At 41.1% G+C, this 25023-nt stretch overlaps 1 protein-coding gene across 3 annotated transcripts in view; it reads right to left on the bottom strand.

Annotated features, from left to right (window-relative positions):
- Positions 1 to 25023, bottom strand: part of LOC137752235 (phospholipid-transporting ATPase IB-like) — a 74795-nt gene that overhangs the window by 48759 nt on the left and 1013 nt on the right. For all 3 annotated transcript variants that reach the window (XR_011071099.1, XR_011071098.1, XM_068527000.1), the window contains exon 2: positions 11750 to 11928. The gene's annotated coding sequence lies outside the window, so the exon portion shown is untranslated. The remainder of the gene's footprint in view (positions 1 to 11749; positions 11929 to 25023) is intronic.

Raw genomic sequence — 25023 nt, forward strand, 5'->3', positions numbered from 1 at the left:
GATACCAGACCAGGTCCGTGTGCCCCAGACACTAACACAGGATATTCTAATTGACTCCTATAAGGAGGGGAAGTTCTAAGCCCCAGTGTCAGGAATAGGGTCTGGATAGGAACGGAAAGTGGTGGCAATTATTGGCATAATCGCCAGAGCAGCTGGGACAGCCAGCTCAGCCAGAGAAGTTAAGGTTTGAAGCAGCACATCCTCGCTCTCACGCCCTTCCTTTTCTTATTTTCCCTGATAATACAGTTAGTCCCCTATGTACAAGCCTTCAAGTTGCCAGCTTTCAAAGATGCAAACGTGCGTTCACAAGTCCAATCACGTAACTTGGTTCACGTGTCTGGCGTACATTGTCAGGTGCGTGCATCCTTTCCAAGTGGTTGTGCTTTTGTGTACTTTACTGTACAGTACTGTATAGAGTACAGTAGTACAGTATCTTTATTTCAAGCCTGGGATGTGAGTGAGTGAAATTGCAGCTTGCCCTCCATCTCCTATTGCTGACGATCCTTCGGCTCTACCATCTCCCACCTCCCCTCCCTCCTCCAGTCAGTAACTCTTCTTGCCTGTTCACTCGATGCCAGCCCCTGGATGCCAGCTGTTGTACTGTACTACTGTACTTTTCAAGGTACTGTATTGTAATATTAAAAATGTTTTACTTTTGTGTTTGTTTTTTATGCGTTATTTGTGTGAAAAGTATTATAAGCCTATTACAGTACAGTACTATATATAGCCAATTGTGTTAGTTGGGTACCGAGGCTAACTTTGGACTTACGAACAAATTGGATTTAGGAACACGCTCTCAGAACGGAACTCGTTTGTATATAGGAGACTTACTGTAGTACAAATGCTTACACGTGAAGGATTTCATCATTCTTCCCTGCTTTTTCACAAAATAGCTATAGAGTCATTCAAAAGCCACTGTAAAACCATAGATAGCAGTTGATCATCTAACCATTAAAAGGATGCTTTTTTGCTTTGGCATCAACCAACTGGGATTACAATGCAATTGAAGAAAAACTTGATTACTTCTGTGACGAACAATTTAAGATACTTACTGAAATTATGACTGATATCATTTATCAGGATATACCAGAATGTTAAGAGTTCCATATAGTTTCTAGAATATGTATATTAATGTTTACCCATGTGCTACAATTTAATAAGTTTTATCACTCATTTGACAATGCCTCCCATGCAATTCAATACACCAGTAAGCCCCATTAGTTTAATATTCCTCCCTCTGAGACGGAGACAAAGCAAGCAACAGAACCAGACTCAGATATGGAAGAGATTTTTGAAATTATCAGACTAGGAACTTTAAATAGCTATGATTATATGCTAAGGGCTCTAATGGAAAAAGTGGACACTATGCAGGGACATACAGGTGATGTAAGCAGAGACGTGTACACTCTAAGAAAGAACCCAAAGGAAATGGTATAAATGAAAAACACATTAACACAAGTGAATAATGCTTCTCAGTGGCCCATCAGTAGACTGAACATAGCCAAGGAAAGAATCGGTTAGCTTGAAGATATATCAAAAGGAACTTCACAAACTAAAAAGCAAAGAGAAAAGGGAATTCTAATGGAACAGAATATTCAACAACTGGCAATTTCAAAAGGTGTAGCAGGGAGCTGCCTGGTGGTCCAGTGCACAAGGTCCCAAGATAACCCTTTCTAAACCCCCTGTAGAGATCCTAACAGGTACTGTGGCCACACACTGTTAGAATAAGATATCATCTTCCTCTCACCCATGGGTTCATAGCTGTAATCAGACCCCTTACCCAAAATGCGCCTCAGAGGACCTTCTTTGGGGATAGCTGAAACATTCCCCCTTTTTCAAGACAAACAAAACAGAAACAAGTGCTAGCATCCAAAGAAACCAACGAACCAGTTCACAAATCAGGTACATATCCAACAGCTCTTTCCTCTAACAGGGTACCCCAGCCCAATACAAAACAAATTGGCTTATTCCGGAAGAGAAGCCCCAAACGGAGAGGAAGCGAAGCTCCCGGCTGTACACACACACCAGAGCGACTTACCCTGCTGTACCGAGCCCGTCGGCTCCCAAAGGTCCATCCCTTTGCCCCAGCTGCCAAGCGCTGGGGCAGCCGATGCTGCTTCAGGGAATCTGTAGGGCAGATCCTCAGGACAAGGGGTCCTGGCAGCTGCTAGGGCCTTACCTGAAAATTCCCCAACTGGGGCCGGCTGGCCACGAGCCCCAAGGGGCACAGAGCAGGGGCACAGGCTCGCCAAAATTTCTTAGCAAGTCCTAGCTCGTACTGCTCGTCGCACGACAGGCCAATAATCGAGAGAGGAGTTGCGGTGAGGAACAACGACTTTATTCAGAAAGCCAGCAGACAGAGAAGATGGCGGGCCCCTGGCCGCCGCCCCCCCCAGAAAACCATCTTGCCTGACTTAGAATTCAGGCTCCTTTTGTACTGAAAGGGGAGGGAGTAAAGCCAAACACTTCCTGGTTCCCATCAGCCTCTGGAGGGGACGTGTTAATTTCTTCCTCCCTGCAGTCATTCACAGCTGAGCCTGGTCAGGATGTTTGTGAGCCAAACAAAGGTATTTTAGCTTAATGCTCATTACCTGGGAAGCAGGGTTCCGAGAAATGGACCATTAAGTATAATTTAAGCTTATAGGCAACATCACTTTAGTGATTAACTTGTAATACCATACAGAAGGTTCTTCCCTATTACAAATTCAAAGAATCACAATTTATCTCTGGAGCCAGCAGCTGGTAGAAGCACTAAAATGGTTATTGAATAATTCGACTTGCCAGAGTCTGAGCCATGGATTACCTCGGGAGATAAAATCTCTTGGGGACATAGTCTTAGAGGGAGACCCACATGCCTGTGAGCTTTCTTTAAGTAGCACCACCAGGTTCTCAGGGTGAAGATCAGAGAAAAGGCCCCTCCCGTTTCCAGCAAGGGAAGGGGAACAGGATCATTATGAAATATGCCCAGCTGCATTTTGTTCTTCTTAACAAAGGCCTGCAATCAAGGCAAAGTACTTTGTCAGGGCCAAACCAACCTGGAAGAAGGAAAATACCTAACTCCAGCCCATTCTAGCCTTCTTTTCTTACTTAAGGGGAGGGGAAACAAAAAACAAAACAAAACAGAAAAGCACTAGTGAAAGGCAAGACCAGGGACACAGGCATATAACAGACTGAAAACTAATCATAGGATTATAGATCACACCCCTTCCCCACACCTTACCACTATATCAACAGGGTTCCTACGTAATAACGAATTACAACTGAAAGATTTGCAAGGCTAAGGCCCTATTTAAGAAGGGGTCTCTAGAGAAACCAGAGGAGATAAAATAAGGACACTGGGGGAAATTTTAGCCTCTGACACCTACAGTTACAGCAAACAATAAGCACAGCATAACTACTAGGCAGATCAACATAAAACCTCACATTAAAGGACTATTTCATTTTACCAGACACACCATACCTGACTTTCAACAAATATGGTAGATATTAATCCAACTATCAATAATCACTTTAAATATAAATGATCTAAATATACCCATTAAAAGCCAAAGGCCATGAGAATTATTAAAATAAAAACAAGATCACAATATGTGTTGTCTGTAAGAAACACACTTTAACTGTAAAGATACAGATTAACAGGATAGAAAAAGACATTCCACGCTAACACTAATCAAAAGAAAACTTGAATAGTTACATTAATTTCAGACCAAGCAGGCTTCAGAGCATGGAAAATTTTCAGAGATAAAGAGGGGCATTATATAATGATAAAGATGTCGATCTCTAGGACAACATAACAATCCTTAATGTGTATGCTCCTGACAGCAGAACATCAAAATACATGAGACAAAAACTGAGAGAACTGCAAGGAGAAATAGACAAATCTACCATTAGAGTTGGAAACTCCAGCACCCTTCTACTAGTAATTGCAAGTTCCAACAGGCAGAAAATCAGTAAGGACATAGTAGAACTGAACAGCACCATCAATCAACTGAATCTAGTTGACACTTTCAGAATGCTGCATCCAACAACAACAGAATACACATCACCTCAAGGTCCCAGGGAACACTCACCAAGATAGAAAACATTCTGGGCCATAAAACACACCTTTAAAAATATAAAAGGAAGAATTAGAACAATATTCTCAAACTCTTCCAAAAGAGGATGGAATGCTTCCAAACTCATTGCATGAGGCCAGCATTACCCTGATACCAAAGCGAGACAAAGACAGTACAAGAAAAAAAAAAAAAAAAATACAGACCAATACCCTTTATGAACATTGATGCAAAAATCCTCAACAAAATATTAGCAAACAGAATTCAACAGCAAAATAAAAGGATTATATCCCATGACCAAGTGGAATTTATCCCTGGGTGCAGGGATGGTTCAACATACAAAAATCAATATATGTAACATACCATATTAACAGAATGAAGGACAAAAATCACACAATCACCTCAGGTGATGGATAAAAAATGACAAAATTCTAAAATGCTCAACATTTCATCATAAAATGCTCAACAAACTAGGAAAAGAAGAAGCTACCTCAACATAATAAAAGCCATATATGAAAAGCCCGTAGCTAACACCATACTCAATGGTGAATGACTGAAAGTTTTCCTCTAAGATCAAGACAAGGATGTCCACTTTCACCACTTCTATTTTATATAGTACTGGCAGTCCTAGCCAGAGCAATTAGGCAAGAAAAATAAATAAAAAGCATCCAAATTGGAAAGGGAGAAATAAAACTATCTCTGTTCATGATGAAGTGGACATATATGTAGAAAATCCTAAATATTCCATGCAGATGCACACACACACAAACCTGTTAGAACGAATAAACTAATTCATCAAAGTGGCAGGATATAAAATCAACACAAAAATTATCTGTGTTTCTATACACTTACAATGAACATCTGAAAAAAAATTAAGAAAATAATGTCATTCACAACAGCACCAAAAAAGAATAAAAGACTTAGGAATTAATTTACCCAAGGATCTGCACACTGAAAACTACAAAATGTTGCTGAAAAATTACAGATGATACCAATAAATGGAAAGACATCCCATGTTCATGGATTGGAAGACTTAATACTGTTAAGATGTCAATACTACCCAAAACAATCTACAGATTCAGTGCAATCCCTATCAAAATCCCAATGATGTTTTTTGCAGAAATAGGGAAATTCACCCCAAAATTCATATGAATTCTCAAGGGACCCCAATAAGCCAAAACAATCTTAAAAATGAAGAACAGGGCTTCCCTGGTGGTGCAGTGGTTAAGAATCCGCCTGCCAATGCAGGGGACACAGGTTCAAGCCCTGGTCCAGGAAGATCCCACATGCCGTGGAGCAACTAAGCCAGTGCACCACAACTACTGAGCCTGCACTCTAGAGCCAGCGAGCCACAATTACTGAGCCCACATGCCACAACTACTGAAGCCCGTGCTCCGCAACAAGAGAAGCCACCGCAATGAGAAGCCCGTGCACCACAACAAAGAGTAACCCCTGCTCACTGCAACTAGAGAAAGCCCACGCACAGCAACAAAGACCCAATGCTGCCAAAAGTAAATAAATAAATTTATTTAAAAAAAAAAATGAAGAATAAAGCTGGAGGTCTCATACTTCCTGATCTCAAAACTTACTACAAAGCTATTGTAATCAAAACAGTGTGATAGTTGCATAAGATAAACATATAGAGCAAATGGAGTAAAATAGAGACCCCAGAAATAAACCCTCACCTATGTGGTCAAATAATTTTCAACAAGGGTGTCAAGACCATTCAGTGGGGAAAGGATAGCCTCTTCGACAAATGGTGTTGGGAAAACTGGATATCCACAAACAAAACAAAAGAGTGATGTTGGACCCTTATCTTATATAATTAAAACACAATAACTAAAACAAAAGACCTAACTGTAAGATCTGAAACTATGAAAGTCCTACAAGGAAGTATGGAGGAAAATCTTCATGAGATTGGATTTGGTGATGATTTCTTGGATATGACACCAAAAGTACAGGAAACAAAGGAGAAAATAAAGCGGACTTCATCAAAATTTAAAAATTTTGTATGTCAAGCACACCATCAAGAGAATGAAAAGACAACTCGCAGAATGGGAGAAAATATTTGCACATCATACATCTGGTAAAAGATGAATTTCCAGAATATATAAATAATTCCTAAAACTCAACAACAACAAAAACAGCCCAATTCTAAGATGGGGAAAGGACTTGAATAGACATTTCTCCAAAGAATATATACAAATGGCCAACAAGCACATGAAAAGATCCTCAACATCATTAGTCATTAGAGAAATGCAAAGTAAAACCACAATGAAATAACACTTTACACTCATTAGGGTGACTATTATATTTTTTTAAGAAAAAAAAATAACAAGTGTTGGTAAGAATGTGGAGAAATTGGAAACTTTGTGTATTGTTGGTGGGAATGAAAAATGGTACAGCCTCTGTGTAAAACAATATGGCAGTTCCTCAAAAAGTTAAACATAGAATTAACATGTGATCCAGCAATTCCACTTCCAGACATATACCCAAAAGAATTAAAAGCAGGGACTCAAACAGATACTTGCACACCCATGTTCATAGCGCAGCATTAACCGCAATAACCAAAGGGGAATAAAACCCAAATGTCCATCAACAGATGAATAAATAAACAAAATATGGTATATACATACAACGGGATATTATTGAGCTTTAAAAAGGAAATGAAATTCTGATACATGCTACATGGATGAAACTTAAAAACATTTATGCTACGTGAAATAAGCCAGACACAAAAGGACAAAGAGTGTATGATTCCACTTACATGTGATACCTCAAATCCACTGAGACAGAAAAAACAGAATAGAAGTAACCAGGGAATAGGGGGAGGTGGGAAAAGAAAGTTATTGTTTAATAGGTATAGAGTTTCTGTTTGTGATGACAAAAAAGTTCTTGAAGTAGATAGTGGTAGAAGTTGCACAACTTTGTGAACACAATGCCATTGAATTGTATACTTTAAAATGGTTAAGATGGTGGATGTTATGTTATGTATCTTTTACCACAATAAAAAATATATACAATAGATATTATAAAAATATTACAATGTGTAACAATGACTAGGAACAAAATAAATGAAGGAAAAGTGAGCATACATACATATATAGGCCTGGTGAGTGGTATTACAAGTCTTTAGGAGAAAAATGAGCCATTCTGCAAATTTTGCTGGAATAACTGGTTGGTGACAAGGAAAAAATATTGTATCTCTATCTTACACTACTCACAAAAATATATTCTAGATTGGCTAGAAGTCTACAAATGAAAAACAAAACTTTATTTAAAATAAAGTACTAGTGAAATCTTTATGTTATCAGGGCATGGAAAAGACGTCAAAAACTTTCCAAAAACACAAACCATAAAGGAAAATATTAATTAATCTGACTTCATTAAAACAAAGACACTTTTGTTTATTGAGACAGTAAAATAAAATTAAAAACAAACCACATAGCTCTAGAATATTTTTTAATGTATATAACCGACAAAGGTTTTCTACCAAGATGATTTAAAGAATTCCTACAAATGAATTTTAAAAAATAGAAACATGAGCAAAAGATATGAACAGGCCATTAATTTAGAGAACAAAAAAGCCAATGGTCCATAATTATATGAAAATATGCTCAAATTTAATCAGGCTCAAGCTAAAAACTAAAAGGCATGACAGGGACTTCCCTGGCGGTCCAGTGGTTGACTTCGCCTTCCAATGCAGGGGGTGTGGGTTTGATCCCTGGTTGGGGAGCTAGGATCCCAAATGCCTCGTGGCCAAAAAAAACAAAAACATAAAACAGAAGCTATATTGTAACAAATTCAATAAAGACTCTAAAAATGGTCCACATCAAAAAAAAATCTTAAAAAATAAATAAAAGGCATGACAATGCCAAGCGTTGGCCAATATATGGGGAATTAGAAACTGACATAGTAGTACAGGCGGGAGTATAAATGGATACAAGCATTTTTTAGCAAGTTCAGGTTGCACATGCCCTACAATTCAGTACTTCCACTTTTAATTGTAGCTTAAAAAACACATGTGTATGCAAGGAGACATAAATGAAGAATGATGGGTATTTCCACACTGTTTCTAACAGTGAAAAAATAGAAAAACCCAAATGCTTATCAATAGAGGAACAGTTAAACAAAACCTATCTTAATCATATGATGAAATATTGTAGAGACATTGAAAAGAGTGACTCTATCAATAAATAGATGATAGATACAGATAATCTCAAAAACCTGAGTGATGTGAAAATGATATATGTACTCTATTAAATCATCTATGTAAACTTTAAAAAAAAATAACTACACTATTAAATCTTGCTTATGGATCTATAGTTACAAATGTAGTTTTAGACATTAAAAAAGGACTGAAATCATACATAACACACTCGTGGTCGTAATTGCCTTGGGTGGGAGGTGAGGGAGGGGAACAGAAGGAATGAGCCTAGAGGTAATGGTTGAAGGTGATTTTCACTTTGCTTTATCCTAATGATTTCTTTTTTAAAAAAATGTAAAGAGAAAATCCTGGAAGCGAATGTGACAAAATGACAAAGGTTGTTTATTCTATATGGTGAAAATAAGAGGGTTTGTTGAATTTTGTACACACACTGCCACACATCACATAGCGCTGGCAGCCACCTAACAATGACAGGCCAAAGTACTAGAATATTTTTAAGCAATAGGTAAATTACATTTGAATCTCTCATCTCGATTTATTATTTCTCTGGCCGTTGAGGATCCAGGACCCTGATTTCATCCTCTCAGCACCTGCCCCATGATATCTGGAGGGCAAGAACCTGGGGTGAAAGAGGAGCAGGGGCAGACTGCCCGAGCAGTGGGGTACCGAGTTCAGTTACTGTAACTGTTGTAGGGCAGCTACCAGGATTAGGGGGAAGGGTAAGCCGGGACGAAGTGAGAGAGTGGCATGGACATATATACACTACCAAATGTAAAATAGATAGCTAGTGGGAAGCAACTGCATAGCACAGAGAGATCAGCTTGGTGCTTTGTGTCCACCTAGAGGGGTGGGATAGGGAGGGTGGGAGGGAGACGCAAGAGGGAGGAGATATGGGGATATATGTATATGTATAGCTGATTCACTTTGTTATAAAGCAGAAACTAACACACCATTGTAAAGCAATTATACTCCAATAAAGACGTTAAAAAAAAAAAAAAAAGGGACGTCAAGCTGAAGGAAAGGGCTTCAGCGTTATTCACCAGTCTCAGGCTGGGAAGACCACTTATGACCAGAAATCGGTCTTTAGAGTAGGATCCTGAATGTCGTCGCTCAGCACAAACAGCTCTAATCCCAGACTGCGGCCCCTGGTCTTTGCCTGGAATGAGATGAAAACTTCCCAGCTGGCCTCTGAGAGTTCTGATGGTTGGGGGCTCAGCACCTCCCCTCTACACGGGGCTGCCAAGCTTCCCGTCCTTACACACTCACAGACTGTGCTTTCCTCGCCCCCTGAAATGCCTCCATCCTTTCAACTCCCCTAGGAGGAAGAAAGGGACCTTCTACACTTAGAAGCTAATTCACCTTTCTCTTAGTGGTGAAAAAAAAGTACATGATGTACCTTACTGATGAGTGAACACATCAGGATAAGACAATACTTCACTTAACATGAACTTAAAGTAAATTTGATAATTGATTATTTTTGCCAGTACTGGTGCAGCCTAAGTCATTGGTTCTCAAACTGTAGGATCTCAGGAACCCTTCAAACTCAAAAAACCCAAAGAAAGCACAGGGTAGATTCACAAGAAGACATGCTTTTGTAGAAGTGGGAGCAGCTGGGAACAACCCAAGTAACCAGGAGGAGAGGAAGACATAAGCTATGGCATGTGAATGCAATAGAATCATACCTACCAGTCAGAAGCATATTATACAAAGTAACATGGATAGGTCTTGAAAAAAACCAATATTTTATGAAAGTTAGAAGCGGAATGAGATTTATACCACAATATCATTTATATAAAATTTTAAAACTTACACAGTATAAATATTATTATATAGTTTTTCAAGGAAATACATTCAAAATATAGAAGACGGCTTGGAGGACAAACCTTAAATACACTAGGGAATGAGAAGCATGGAACTGCAGGCAGGAGATGAAGAAAAAGGATTAAAGGAAAATGAAAGAGAACTTAGGTGCAGCCCTTCTGGACCAATGATGTTGTGTCATTAATAAAGAGTCTGATCAATGACTAACTCAATTCTCAGCACCTGAGATCCTTAAAAAACAACACTCATTTCACATGAGCAGAAAAACTGTTAAGACTTGCTGAGATTACTTAAACATTTCTTTAAATGTGAAAACTATTCATGGGACATAATATAGTGTCCCACAGGATTCATGAGTATGCTGACCAGTTCATTCTCCCAAATAAAATAAGATTTTAAAAAACTGTATAATATGAAAGGACACTTCAAGGCAATGCTGAAAAAACAAAATTTCTTGTGTTGGACTAATATCTCACTGTGTTTTTCTAAGTTAGCTTGTATTCAGCAAAGTAATTTTAATTTACATTTTGGGCAAAGTTAGAAGTACAAATAAACGAATTTTCATTTTTAATTAAGTATGTGTGAATCTGAAATTTTTTACAGGACGTAACAAGCTTAAGAATACATGGAAAAATTTACGAAACATATAACTGCCATATCATCTTACTTTTGATTCTTCTTTATATTATAGATACGACATTTTATATATCTTTATATTATATATTAGGTAACGTCCTCTGCTCTGTTTAATTACCCTATTTCCTAAGGAAGGCCTGGAGAGGGAGAAACCAGAGCAGATCACAAGGGTACCTGTAAGTTCGCATTCAATCAATGCATATTTCTTGAGCACCTGTAACATGCGAGCCGCTGTCTTAGACTCTATCACAGAGGGGTAAACATGACAGCTTCAGTGGAGCTTCCCATCTGAGGTGGAAGGAAAGCTTCACAGGCCACTTCCAGGAGCCTCTTAGTTGAGCAGCCCCATGTGACTGACCAGCAGACGGTCTGGGGTCTGGACTCTGCCAGCCTTTCGTTCTTTTCCATGCTGGCTCCCAATGCCAGTCACATGGCTAAACGGTGCCCCTGAGCACAGGTAACAAGGGACGTGAAAGCATAGGTCCTGAGCGCTTTGGTCCCCCAAGCCACCACTGTTCTAGAGCACTGCCCATAAAACGACCCAAAATCTTGAAATAAATACATCAAAAAGCAACCACCCTACATTTCACTAAGGAAATATATAGTAAAAATTCATAGGCATACTCATCAAGCTGTTCAGATAATAATATATTTTCTGAAGTGCAAAAAAAAACCCCGACACCTTCACATTTTACCTATATGGGAGTTGATGCAAATAAGTGACTACTAGAAATAGTCAAAATCAGTGATTATGTGGAAGTAATCACACTGAGGTTTTTTGATGCTTAAAAGATTATGTGACTGAAATGACTAAAGAAAGAGAATAAGCAAATCCTAAGTGCTGAGTGTCCTGAGTGCTATCAAGTCCTCTGAGCTTTGTGGGCGCCCAAGCGCCGAGGGGCTGTCTAGCCTTCTCCACCATGCTGGGCAATGCTCACCACCTCCGAAAGTGGGATAGGCACCTCCCTCCACTCCACAAAATACAGCTGATATCTTGTAGTATAGGCTTTGCAGAGGGCTTAGGACTCACAAAGGGAAATTAGAGCAGAGAGGGGAACAACCTGAAACTCACTATCAGACACAGCTGCTCAGCCGGTCCTCCATCCACAGCTTCGCCCGGGCCTGCCGGGATGTCTCTGTCCTTAGCCCCGACCTGGAGCGCCACTGTTGAGAACCCTTATCTCCCCAAGAGGAGGATCCTTGGGTCCTGTCCTTGATCCTCAAGTCCGGGGCCCTGGCCCTTCTCTGGACCTGCCAGAAAAAACAAAGTGAAACACACAAATAAACAAGAGTAAGTTACTAGTTCAGCAGGGTTCAGCCCACCGTGAAGGTGACTGCAGTAGCCAACTGTCTGTTCTCCAGACACTGTCTGAGTGAGTTGTCTTCCCCAGATTCTGCAGAAATAAGTGAAGACCAACCAAATGAGAATAAGAAAAGGCCACTTATTCTGAGCTTGCTCTAGCAGGGGAGTTGGCCGCCATTGCTTGCATTTTGGCAGAGACTGAAAGGCAGGCAGAGGAGTGGGAAAGCGTCATAGTAGAAAAAAGGGAAGGCTTCAGGCGTGCCCTGATTGAAGGCTGTTGGCATTGAGAAGCTGCCGGTGAGTTCAACAGAAATGGGGTTTCCAATGTGGTTGGTTAGTGGTACATATTTGGTTTTCTCTGGTTGGTCCTAAGTTGGAAGTGGAGACAAAAATTAGAGAAGCTCTAAGTTAGGAATCAAGTGCTGGTTGTCTGGGGGTTACTGTTTGGCTTCCTGGACTGTTTCTAGAGCTAGTGATCTGACTTCCTACAAGTCTGACTTGTAGATAGCAGACTGGCTTCCTGGGCTGGTTGCTGCAGAGTGTTATGGGAGCTCTGTTTTCTATATGGTCTGGCCATTGTCTGCTTGTATGTTCAATCTCTCAATTCAAAACTTCTCTCTGGCTCCCCGTGGCCTATGGGATCAAGAACAGAATCTTAAACAGAATATATCTGACCCTTCACCAACTGGCCCCTCATCTGGTCTTCTCTCCTGTCCATCTGTTCATGTGAGGATCCAAAAACTGGACCAGTCAGCATCCCCTGAGCACACCAAGCCCTTCACACCCCACTCCTCTCTGTGCACAGGCCACCTTGTCTAACGCTGCCCTCCCTTGGCAAACTCCTGCTCAGATGTCTCCTCCTCCCTGCAGCCTTCCCTGACCAACCGGCCCTCCTCTGCGGCCCTCTCCCACCTGGCATCTTACCTCTACGTTAGCATTCCCAATGGAGGGATTTCTCACCAGGCCAGACCTTGACTTCCTCAAGGGCAGGGATTGTGCCTTATGATTTGTTTTTGGATCTAGCAAAGCAGCTCAATAAGTTTTTGTGGAATTAATGAATAAACAAGCACGAGTAGTACTGATACAGACCTTGTATAGCTCATGAGAAGAAGTCAAATGAAAGATGGATTGCTCTGTAAAGCTGTCTGGACAGAAGACTTCGACAGCTCTTTTACCCAGAAAAGGTGATTCATTTTTGTCCTACCCTTCATATCCTTCATCACTCCCAGGCAAACTGGGAGTGCCACACACTTTTTATTTCTTCCTGTAGTCACAAAAGAGGAGTCTTCCTACTGCCAGGTACACATCTCTATAAGTTTGAGAATTAGAATATCAGTCAGAGTGACATCAGAGCTCTACGTGCTGTGACATGGCTTGCTTCTGATTCCCTATTATCACCTCAAATGGGGAAGGTTTGCATCCCCAGATGAACCTGAAAAGGGAATGTTCCAAGGGTTCATTGCAGGTAGGAAATCATCACTTCTTGGAACGAAGAGTTAGCTTCCCTCCCCGGACTCTAAGTTTGTAAAGTGGAACATCGCTGGCGGCACACGTGCTAAGCGGACGAAGGGCAACGTAAGCCCAGGTGGCAGAAGGCAACCTCTTGAGCTTGGGGGCGAAGAGGAAACAAAGCTGCTCCTCCACCCCACGCCCAGCCTGTCCCCCGACCGACCCTCCAGGATGTGCTGCCACCTGACGGGGACAGTGCACCACAGTCACGGGGCAGGCCAGCTTCCAGACGCTCCTCCTGGAGACTTAATGATGGCCATCCCTGTATGAGTTCCGTAGGGCTGCCGTAACAAAATGCCACAGACTGCATGACTTAAACGATGTAAATTTACTTCTCACAGTTCTGGAAGCTAAAAGTCCACAGTCGAGGTGCCAGCAGGTTAGGTTTCTTCAGAGGCCTCTCTCCTTGGCACACAGAGGGTCACCTTCTCACTGTGTCCTCACATGGCCTTTCCTCTTGGACACACACCCCTGGTGGCTCTCTGTGGATTCGAATCTTTTCTTCTTATAAGGACACCAGTCATTGGATTAAGGCCCACCCTAAAGGCCTCGTTTTAACTTAATTACCTCTTTAAAGGCCTTACCTCCAAATACAGTGGCATTCTGGGGTGCTGGGGATTGGGAATTCAACGTATGAATTTGGGGGGGGACACAATTCAGCCCATACAATTTCCAAAGGGTCTTGCTCTCAATCAGGTGGCTCTTGACACCTTAGCAGCCAAGTAGTTCACTACTAACCAAGGTGCTCATTCTCTGAGTCAGGTGTGCTTTAAGAGGACACCCTGACCCAAGAAGAGTGACTTCCCCCCCGCCCAGCCCCCGTGTCCCCAGGCACACTCACCACTCCTCTCCCAGATTGCCTAGTGGAAACAGGATATCCTTAGGGCCTATCACATTGCCCTCCCTAAGGTGAAGCTTGGCTTACTTGTCTTTGGCGTCCTGGTTACCATCACAGCTGCAGGCATCCTAAGGAATTGATTCCAGACGCATCTTGTTGCAGGCCAAGAGCAGCCTGAGAGCGAGGAAAACTGGGGAGTGAGGGAGAACCAGAAGAGGGTGCCACACGGGAGTCAGAGAGGGTGAACCAGAAAATAACCCACCATTCCCTCACTTTCCTAGTGACCTCCCTGGACAGAAGCGTGTACCTCCAGGTTATACCAAGATGCAGGGCAATTTCCAACTTGAAGTTGTGCATGGAAAACAAAAAAAAAATGGCTGCTTTTTTTATGACTCTCTCGGACTCACTTAGAACTCATGATTCTCAAGATACAGAGTGTGTGTGTGTGTGTGTGTGTGTGTGTGTGTGTGCGTGTCTGACAAGAAAAAGGTAGGAACACAGCACTCTCAAGTTCCAGGGAAAGCCAGCAGTGGCCATGCTCTGGACATACCTAACTGTCAGCCTCGGGACACAAAGTTGTCCATATCAATGCCTTAGAAGTGAATCTTAAAGAAAGATATGGCCAAGAGGAGGTGAAACCTGCTGAATGCGCAGTGGTGGTTGTCTGCAGTGTGAGGTCCGATGGAGCTAACGAAAGGGAATGAAGATGGGAAGAGGGGTTGGCTGGTCACTCTCTGAACTGAAACTCCACCTTCTAGTCAAGACCAGCCATTGTCACATGGGGAAGCTTGTCTTCAGTGTTCCCTAGTCTCTACTTTTCCTTTCATGTTAAGCATGCTTTCCCAGTCTCCCCTTTGAAGACTGTTCTGGATTAATTGCGTCCCCAGAACATATGCTGATGTCCTAACCCCTGGTACCGGAGAATGCGACAGTATTTGGAAAAAGGGTCTTTGCAGATGTAACCAAGTTAAGATGAGGTCATTAGGGTAGAACCTAATCCTAATGACCAATGTCCTCATAAGAAGAGAAACATGCCACGTAAACACAGAAAGACACAAAGACAATGTCATGTGATGATGGAGAGAGGGATTGGAGTGATGTGTCTACAAGCCAAGGCACACCAAGGATTGACAGCTACCACCAGAAACTAGGAAGAGGCAAACTAGGATTCTCCCCAGAATCTCAGATGGAGTACAGTCCTACTGACTCCTTGATCTCAGGCCTCTAGCCTCCAGAACTGTAAGAGAACACATTTCTGTGGTTTTAAGCCACCTAGTTTGTTGTACTTTGTTCCAGCAGCTCTAAGAAACTGAAACAAAGGCAAATGTCCTGGAAGCAGTTGTCCACACCAGCTGGCTCTACTTCATCGACTCCCGTAACTCTTCAACTCAATGAAATCTGGCTGCCAGCACTCCACGGAAACTGCTTTGCAAAGGTCACCAACATCCTGCTTGTCAACAGCTCCAATCGCATCTTCCTACACCCTCCTGCCACTTGTCGGCAGCAGCCTCTTCCTCTGCCCATCTCTTAAGTGGCGGTGGTCCAGAGCTCCGTCCCGGTTCCCCTCCTTCCTAGTTTGAAGCCCTCTCAGTGGGAGAGCCCGTCCATTCCTCAACACACAGGCGATCATCATAACCATGAGAGAAGCCCAAACTCAGTATGTCCAAAATCCAACTCACCAAAACCTACTCTACCTTACATTTTCTACATCTCAAGAAACAGTTTTACAATCTACCCTGCTGCCCTAGCCAGAAACCTGAGTAATGTCCTTCAGCTTACTCTCTCTTACCCTCCCCATCCAACTGATAAACAATTTCCTCCTAAATATCTCCCGTATCCACCACCATTGACAAAAGGCTAGCGTGAGCCACTTCTGTCTGTCACCTGTGTTGTTGCAAGATCCTCCTGCCTCTACGTATGTCCTACTCCACAGTGCTTATTTCTTTCTAACATACAAATATGATGATGTCACTCTCTGCCTAAAAACACTTCTGCCCTCAAAATGAAGCCCAAGCTCCTTAACGTTATATATAAGTGTTCTAGTATCTGACCCCTGATTACCTATCTAGACTTGCCTCTCACCCTCTATGTTTCAACTGGACTGAATGACTTTCAGATCCCTACACTCCATTCATGTCCTTCCGTATAAGCTCTGGCAGAGGATGCTTCACTAGACTGTAATTCCATAAGGACAAGAACCAGGTTTATTTCAACATTCCATCTCCAATGCCGAGCACTAGGCCTGAAAAATTAGCAGGCGTGCAATACTTATTGAATGCAGGAATGGGCGTGCCTTTGTCTGTAGGCGTTCTGTCTCAGGGCCTTCTCAGAAGCTGAAGCAGTGGGAGTCCACTGGCCTATACAAACATTGCCCAGAAATATGGGAAAATTATCACTCTTTCCTCTACCATGTCCCTGCCCAGGGCAAACCTCTACCGCTGGCAGAAAGCAGGCTCCCATCCTTCAAACAGGTAGTTTGAGAAGACATTCAGAACATTTCCCAGTGGAACTGAGCTCCCACTGACCACAGTAGTGACCTTGAGAACATGTTGGTATATTGGATTTTCCTCACTCCATCACTATCTCATTATCCCCGCCCCCTCACTCCTACTTTTTAAGGTGACATCCAATGGTTTAGTAGTTGGATCTCAATAGTTTGAAAAAAAAAATCCACAACAGGAGCTCTGATAAGATTTTCAGCTTAAAACAAATTCAAGTACTGGGAAACTTTAAAATGCACTCCTAAGTAACTTGAGTGAAGTGAGAAATAATAAAATATTCAGAATAATCGTCAGTCTGTGAAACTTTGGTATCCAAACCTGAGGGGTACAGCTAAAGAAATCTTCAGGGCATGAGAGTTCACCACAATAGGTAGTAAGGAGAGAAATCTTCATAGAGTGAGATTTGAGCTGGTTTTCCCAAAACTAAAGCACTATCAAAGCCCTAACCCCTAGAAATCCTCCTCATTGGTGTATCGGGGCCACTCAGAGTAAAGACAGCCAACACTGAGCCTAGGAATAATAGAATCTAGAGTCTGTATTGCTATTCGGTGCTCTGAAATTAAAATCATAATGACATTGATAAAGACTCTCTAATTTATAATGCATAACAGATACAACTTTCCACCTTCTCTCAATGCATGAACTACTTAACGGTGATTAAGAGTATGTAGTTGGATAGATGGCGAAGATGGCAGTGTGGGAAGATGCTAAGTTAGCGTTGCCCCACAACTAGGGCGCCTGCCGGCCACCGGTGGGGACCTTGACACCCAAGGAGACAGGAGGAACCCCCAAGTGAACCGGTAGGACGTGGGGGGACTGAGCGGGGAGGAGAAGTGGAGGCCAGACAGGATCAGCATTACTGAGGCCAGGGAGATCAGGAGAGGCAGGTGGGAGGGGCCCTCCAGGAGGAGCAGGAGAGGAGCAGAGGGTGATTGCCCCGCCCACTCGGCCTGGGAGCCTGCTGAGCTCCCAGGCCGGTCCCCTGCCCTCCAGGGCCCCCCTTACCCGCAGCCACATTGGTCCTGGGGGCATAGGAGGGAGGCCGAGGGGAGAACAGGAGAGGCAGGTGGGAGGAGCAGGAGAGGAGACAAGGGCGTTTGGCCTGCCCACTTGAGCCCAGGAAGCCTGCTGGGCTCCCAGGTGAGGTCCCCCGCCTTCTGAAACCAGGGGTGGGGAGCACACCTGGGCCCCTTCTGTTCCTTGAGCCTAAGCCCCACCCCCCATAGCTCCCAGGGCCTTTACCAGCCTTGTGGGTCCTAAGCATAGGCCCCACCCACTGCCCAAACCTCGCCCTTGCTTAGTCCCTGCCCTCCACAGCCAAGGCCTTTTCCCCCTCCTTTTTTTTTTTTTTTTTTCCCTCCTCCTCTTTTTTACTATTATGGTACTGTTGTACCATCCGGTTATTGGTTCATCTATATTTTTATTTTTATATTCTTTCTAACATATCTGTTAGTTTCCTAGTCCAATTTTATTTTTTACTTTGTTATTGTTCTCTCTCTTTTTTTTTTTTTTTTTTGCCACCCCACACAGCTTGTGGGATCTTGGTGTGAGAGCCAGGGGTCGCACCGAAGCTCCTGTGGTGGGAGCTCTGAGGCCGAACCACTGGACTAACAAAGAACCTCAGACCCCAGGGAATATTCATTGGAGTGAGGTCTCATATAGGTCCTCATCTCAGCACCAAGACCCAGCTCTACCCAACAACCTACAAACTCCAGTGTTGGAAGCCTCAGGCCAAACAACCAGTAAGACAGGACACAATCACACTCATAAAAAAAAAAAAAAGAGACAGCAAAAATATGTCACAGATGAAGGAGCAAGGTAAAAACCTACAAGACCAAATAAATGAAGAGGAAACAAGCAGTCTACCTGAAAAAGAATTCAGAGTAATGACAGTAAAGATGATCTAGAATCTCAGAAATAGAATGGAAGCACAGATTGAGAAAATACAAGAAATGTCTAACAAAGATCTAGAAGAAATAAAGAACAGAGATGAACAACACAATAACTGAAATGAAAAATGCACTAGATGGAATCAATAACAGAATAGCTGAGGCAGAAGAACGAATAAGTGAGCTGGAAGACAAAATGGTGGAAATAACTGCCAAGGAGCAGAATAAAAAAAAAAGAATGAAAAGAATTGAAGACAATCTCAGACACCTCTGAGACAACATTAAATGAACCAACATTCGAATTATAGGGGTCCCAGAAGAAGAAGACAAACAGAAAAGTTCTGAAAAAATATTTGAAGTGAAATTATAGTCAAAAACTTCCCTGACATGGGAAAGGAAATAGTCATCCAAGTCCAGGAAGCACATAGAGTCCCATACAGGATAAACCCTAGGAGAAACACACCAAGACACGTATTAATCAAACTAACAAAAATTAAATTCAAACAAGAAATATTAAAAGCAGCAAGGAAAAACAAAAAATAACATACAAAGGAATCCCCATAAGGTAATCAGCTGATTTTTCAACAGAAACTCTGCAGGCCAGAAGGGAGTGGCAGGATATACTTAGAGTGATGAAAGAGAAACACCTACAATCAAGATTACTCTACCCAGCAAGAATCACATTCAGATTCAACAGAAAAATCAAAAGCTTTTCAGACAAGCAAAAGCTAAGAGAATTCAACACCACCAAACCAGCTTTACAACAAATGCTAAAGAAACTTCTCCAGGCAGGAAACACAAGAGAAGAAAAAGACCCACAAAAACAAACCCAAAACAATTAAGAAAATGGTAATAGGAACATACATATCGATAATAACCTGGAATGTAAATGGATTAAATGCCTCAACCAAAAGACACAAATTGCCTGAATGGATACAAAAACAAGACCCATATATATGCTATCTACAAGAGACCCACTTCAGACCTAGGGACACATACAGACTGAAAGTGAAGGGATGGAAAAAGATATTCCATGTACATGGAAATCAAAAGAAAGCTGGAGTAGCAATACTCATATCAGATAAAATAGACTCTAAAAGACTGTTACAAGACATAAGGAAGGACACTACATAATGATCAAGGGACCAATCCAAGAAGATATAACAATTATAAATATATATGCACCCAACATAGGAGCACCTCAATACATAAGGCAAATGCTAACAACCATGAAAGGGGAAATCGACAGTAATACAATAATAGTAGGGGACGTAAACACCCCACTTACACCAATGGACAGATCATCCAAGCAGAAAATAAATAAGGAAACATAAGGTTAAATGACACAATAGAGAAGATATACTTAATTGATATTTATAGAACATTCCACCCAAAAGTGGCAGAATACACTTTCTTCTCAAGTGCACACGGAACATTCTCCACGATAGATCACATCTTCGGTCACAAATCAAGCCTCAGAAAATTTAAGAAAATTGAAATCGTATCAAGCATCTTTTCTGACCACAGTGCTATGAGATTGGAAACCAATTACAGGAAAAAAACTGTAAAAACCACAAATACTAGGATGCTAAACAGTGTGCTACTAAATAACCAAGAGATCACTGAAGAAATCAAAGAAGACATAAAAAAATACATAGAAACAAATGACAACAAAAACACGACGACCCAAAACCTATGGGACGCGGCAAAAGCAGTTCTAAGAGGGAAGTTTATAGCAATTAAATCTCACCTTGAGAAACAAGAAAAATATCAAATAAACAATCTAACCCTACACTTAAAACAACTAGAGAAAGAAGAAGAAAACCAAAAGTCAGTAGAAGGAAAGAAATCATAAAGATGAAAGCAGAAATAAATGTAATAGAAACAAAGAAAACAATAGCAAAGATCAATAAAACTAAAAGCTAGTTCTTTGAGAAGATAAACAAAATTGATAAACCCTTAGCCAGACTCATCAAGAAAAAAAGGGAGAGGACGCAAATCAATAAACTTAGAAATGAAAAAGGAGAAATCACAACTGACACCACAGAAATACAAAGGATTATAAGAGACTACTACAAACACTTATATGCCAGTAAAATGGACAACCACGAAGAAATGGACAAATTCTTGGAAAGGTACAATTTTCCAAGACTGAACCAGGAAGAATTAGAAAATATAAACAGACCTATCACAAGTAATGAAATTGAAACCATAATTTAAAATCTTGCAACAAACAAAAGTCCAGGACCAGATGGCTTCACAGGTGAATTCCATCAAACATTTAGAGAAGAGCTAACACCCATCCTTCTCAAACTCTTCCAAAAAATTGCAGAGGGAGAAACACTCCCGAATTCATTCTACGAAGCCACCATCACTGTGACACCAAAACCAGAAAAAGATATCACAAAAAAAGAAAATTATAGACCAATATCACTGATGAACATAAATGCAAAAATCCTGAACAAAATACTAGCAAACAGAATCCAACAACACATTAAAAGGATCATATACCATGACCAAGTGGGATATATCCCAGGGATGCAAGGATTCTTCAATATACGCAAATCAATCAATGTGATACACTACATTAACAAATTAAGGAATAAAAACCATATGATCATCTCAATAAACGCAGAAAAAGCTTCTGAAAAAATTCAACACCCATTTATGATAGAAAATGGGCATAGAGGGAACCTACCTCAACATAATAAAGGCCATATATGCCAACCCCACAGCAAGCATCATACTCAGTGGTGAAAACTGAGAGCATTTCCACTAAGATCAGGAACAAGACAAGGATGTCCACTCTCACCACTCTTATTCAACATAGTTTTGGAAGTCCTAGCCACAGCAATCAGAGAAGAAAAAGAAATAAAAGGAATACAAATTGGAAAAGAAGAAGTAAAACTGTCACTGTTTGCAGATGATATGATACTATACATAGAAAATCCTAAGGATACCACCCGAAAACTACTAGAACTAATCAATGAATTTGGTAAGGTTGCAGGATACAAAATTAATGCACAGAAATCTCTGGCATTCCTATACACCACCAATGAAAAATCAGAAAGAGAAATTAAGGAAACACTCCCATTCACCATCTCAACAAAAAGAATAAAATACCTAGGAATAAACCTGCCTAAGGAGGTGAAAGACTTGTACTCAGAAAACTATAAAACACTGATGAAAGAAATCAAAGATGACATAAACAGATGAAGAAATACACCATGTTCTTAGATTGGAAGAATCAATATTGTGAAAATGACTATACTACCCAAAGTAATCTACAGATTCAATGCAATCCCTATCAAACTACCAATGGCATTCTTCACAAAATTAGAACAAAAAATTTTACAATTCATATGGAAACACAAAAGACCCCGAATAGCCAAAGGAATCTTGAGAAAGAAAATTGGAGGAATCAGGCTCCCTGACTTCAGACTATACCACAAAGCTACAGTAATCAAGACAGTATGGTACTGTCACAAAAACAGAAATATAGATCAATGGTACAGGATAGAATGCCCAGAGATAAACCCATGCACATATGGTCACCTAATTTACGACAAAGGAGGCAAGAGCATACAATGGCGAGAAGACAGCCGCTTCAATAAGTGGTGCTGGGAAAACTGGACAGCTACATGTAAAAGAATGAAATTAGAACACTACCTAACACCATACACAAAAATAAACTCCAGATGGAATAAAGACCTAAATAAGACCAGACATTATAAAACTCTTAGAGGAAAACATAGGAAAATCACTCTTTGACATAAATCACAGCAAGATCTTTTTTGACCCACCTCCTAGAGTAATGGAAATAAACACAAAAATAAACAAATGGGACCTAATTAAACTTCAAAGCTTTTTGCACAGCAAAGGAACCATAAACAAGACAAAAAGACAACCCTTAGAATGGGAGAAGATATTTTCAAGTGAAACAACAGACAAAGGATTCATCTCCAAAATATACAACAGCTCATGGAGCTCGATATCCAAAACACAAACAATCCAATTTAAAAATGGGCAGAAGACCTAAATAGACATTTCACAAAGGAAGACATACAGATGGCCAAGAGGCACATGAAAAGATGCTCAACATCACTAATTATTAGAGAAATGCAAATCAAAACTACAGTGAGGGTTCACCTCACGCCGGTCAGAATGGCTATTATCCAAAAATCTAGAAACAATAAATGCTGGAAAGGGTGTGGTGAAAAGGGAACCCTCCTGCACTGTTGGTGGGAATGTAAATTGATACAACCACTATGGAAAACAGTATGGAGGTTCCTTAAAAAACTAAAAATAGAACTCCATATGACCCAGCAAATCCCACTACTGGGCATATACCCTGAGAAAACCATAATTCAAAAAGAGACAGGTACCACAGAGTTCATTGCAGCACTATTTACAGTAGCCAGGACATGGAACCAACCTAAATGTCCATTGACAGATGAATGGATAAAGAAGATGTGGTACATATATACAATGGAATATTAGTCAGCCATAAGAAGAAACAAAATTGAGTTATTTGTAGTGAGGTGGATGGACTTAGAGTCTGTCATACAGAGTGAAGTCAGAAAGAGAAAAACAAATACTGTACGCTAACACATATATATGGAATCTTAAAAAAAAATGGTACCGATGAACCTAGTTGCAGGGCAGGAATAAAGACGTAGACATAGGAAATGGTCTGGAGGACACAGGGTGGGAGGCGGAAGCTGGGGCAAAGTGAGAGTAACATCGACATATATACACTACGGAATGTAAAATAGTCAGCTGGTGGGAAGCAGCAGCATAGCACAGGGAGATCAGCTTGGTGCTTTGCGATGACCTAGAGGGGTGGGATAGGGAGGATGGGAGGGAGACTCAAGAGGGAGGGGATATGGGGACATATGTATGCATATGGCTGATTCACTTTGTTGTACGATGGAAACTAACACAGTATTGTGAAACTATTATACTCCAATAAAGATCTATTAAAAAAATTATTAAAAAAAAAAAAGAGTATGTAGTTAGAGGGACTTCCCTGGTGGTCCAGTGGCTGAGACTCCACACTCCCAATGCAGGGGGCCTGGGTTCGATCCCTGGTCAGGGAACTAGATCCCACATGCTGCAACTAAGAGTTCACATGATGCAAGTAAAGACCCCCGCATGCTGTAGTCAAAGATCCCGCACACCTCAAGTAAGATCCCACACGCAGCAATGAAGATCCTGCGTGCTGCAACTAAGACCCAGCGTGGCCAAACAAATAAATAAATAAATAAATATTGGGGAAAAAAAAAAGAGTATGTACTTGGAAATAAGATATCCTGTGTCCAGATTCCAGTTCAGCCACTGATTTTGCAGATTTGGACAAGTTTTCTTAATTTTTTCTGAACATAAATTTCCTCATCTATATAATTAGGATAACACTTATTGCTAGGGGTTGTTACAAGGATTAAATAAGATTATATACATACAGCACTTAGTCCAGTTTCTGATACATATATGTTTATTAAATAATATTTATTATTACATCTCATGCTATTTCCACTCTCCAGAAAGTTTAACTAAGTTGCCTAAAGTAGAGGAGCCAGAATTGGCCCGCTGGGCTCCTGACTCAATCTTGACTTCACGGGTATGTTTAGAGGTAATGATTTACAAACCCAGTACAACATAAATATACTCACAATGCTAAATGTATATAACCAAGTGTTTCTTTTCTTTTGGCTTGGTCCTCCTTATAACCCCAGACAGATTGTGAAGCTTATCCAACTCTACTAGTGCATGGTGAGCCAAGGTGAGCAATTAATTTTAACGTTAATATTCTGAGGCCAATGTTGACATTTGATAGGCAGATACTGACCTCATGGCCTTGATATGGACATTGTCTTACTTATACTGCTATCCCTGACCACTCAAACCGAACAAAAACACCTGAATGTATGGGCTGGAGCCACACTAGTCAGGGTCACCAAATCAGTCTCTATACCATCAACCACAAAGTCAAGCATTCCAAGAAGGGAAAATAGTATCAAAGGGACAAAACTAGTAACAACGAATTCCTTGTTATACAGATTCAGAGATCTACTAGTTCCCTGAATTAACTATGAGTGTTAGTTTTTTGCGGCTGCAGTAACAAATATCACAAGCTTGGTGGCCTAAAACAAGAGAAATGTATTCTCTCACAGTTCTGGAGGCCAAAATCCACAATCAGTTTTAGTGAACCAAAATCAGGGTATCAGGGGGTCTGTGCTCCCGCTGGAGGCTCTAAGGAAGAATCTGTTCCCTGCTTCTTGCAGCTTCTGATGGCTGCCAGCATTC

This window comes from Eschrichtius robustus, chromosome 18 (genome assembly GCF_028021215.1).
Source record: "Eschrichtius robustus isolate mEscRob2 chromosome 18, mEscRob2.pri, whole genome shotgun sequence".
Taxonomy (NCBI): Eukaryota; Metazoa; Chordata; class Mammalia; order Artiodactyla; family Eschrichtiidae; genus Eschrichtius; species Eschrichtius robustus.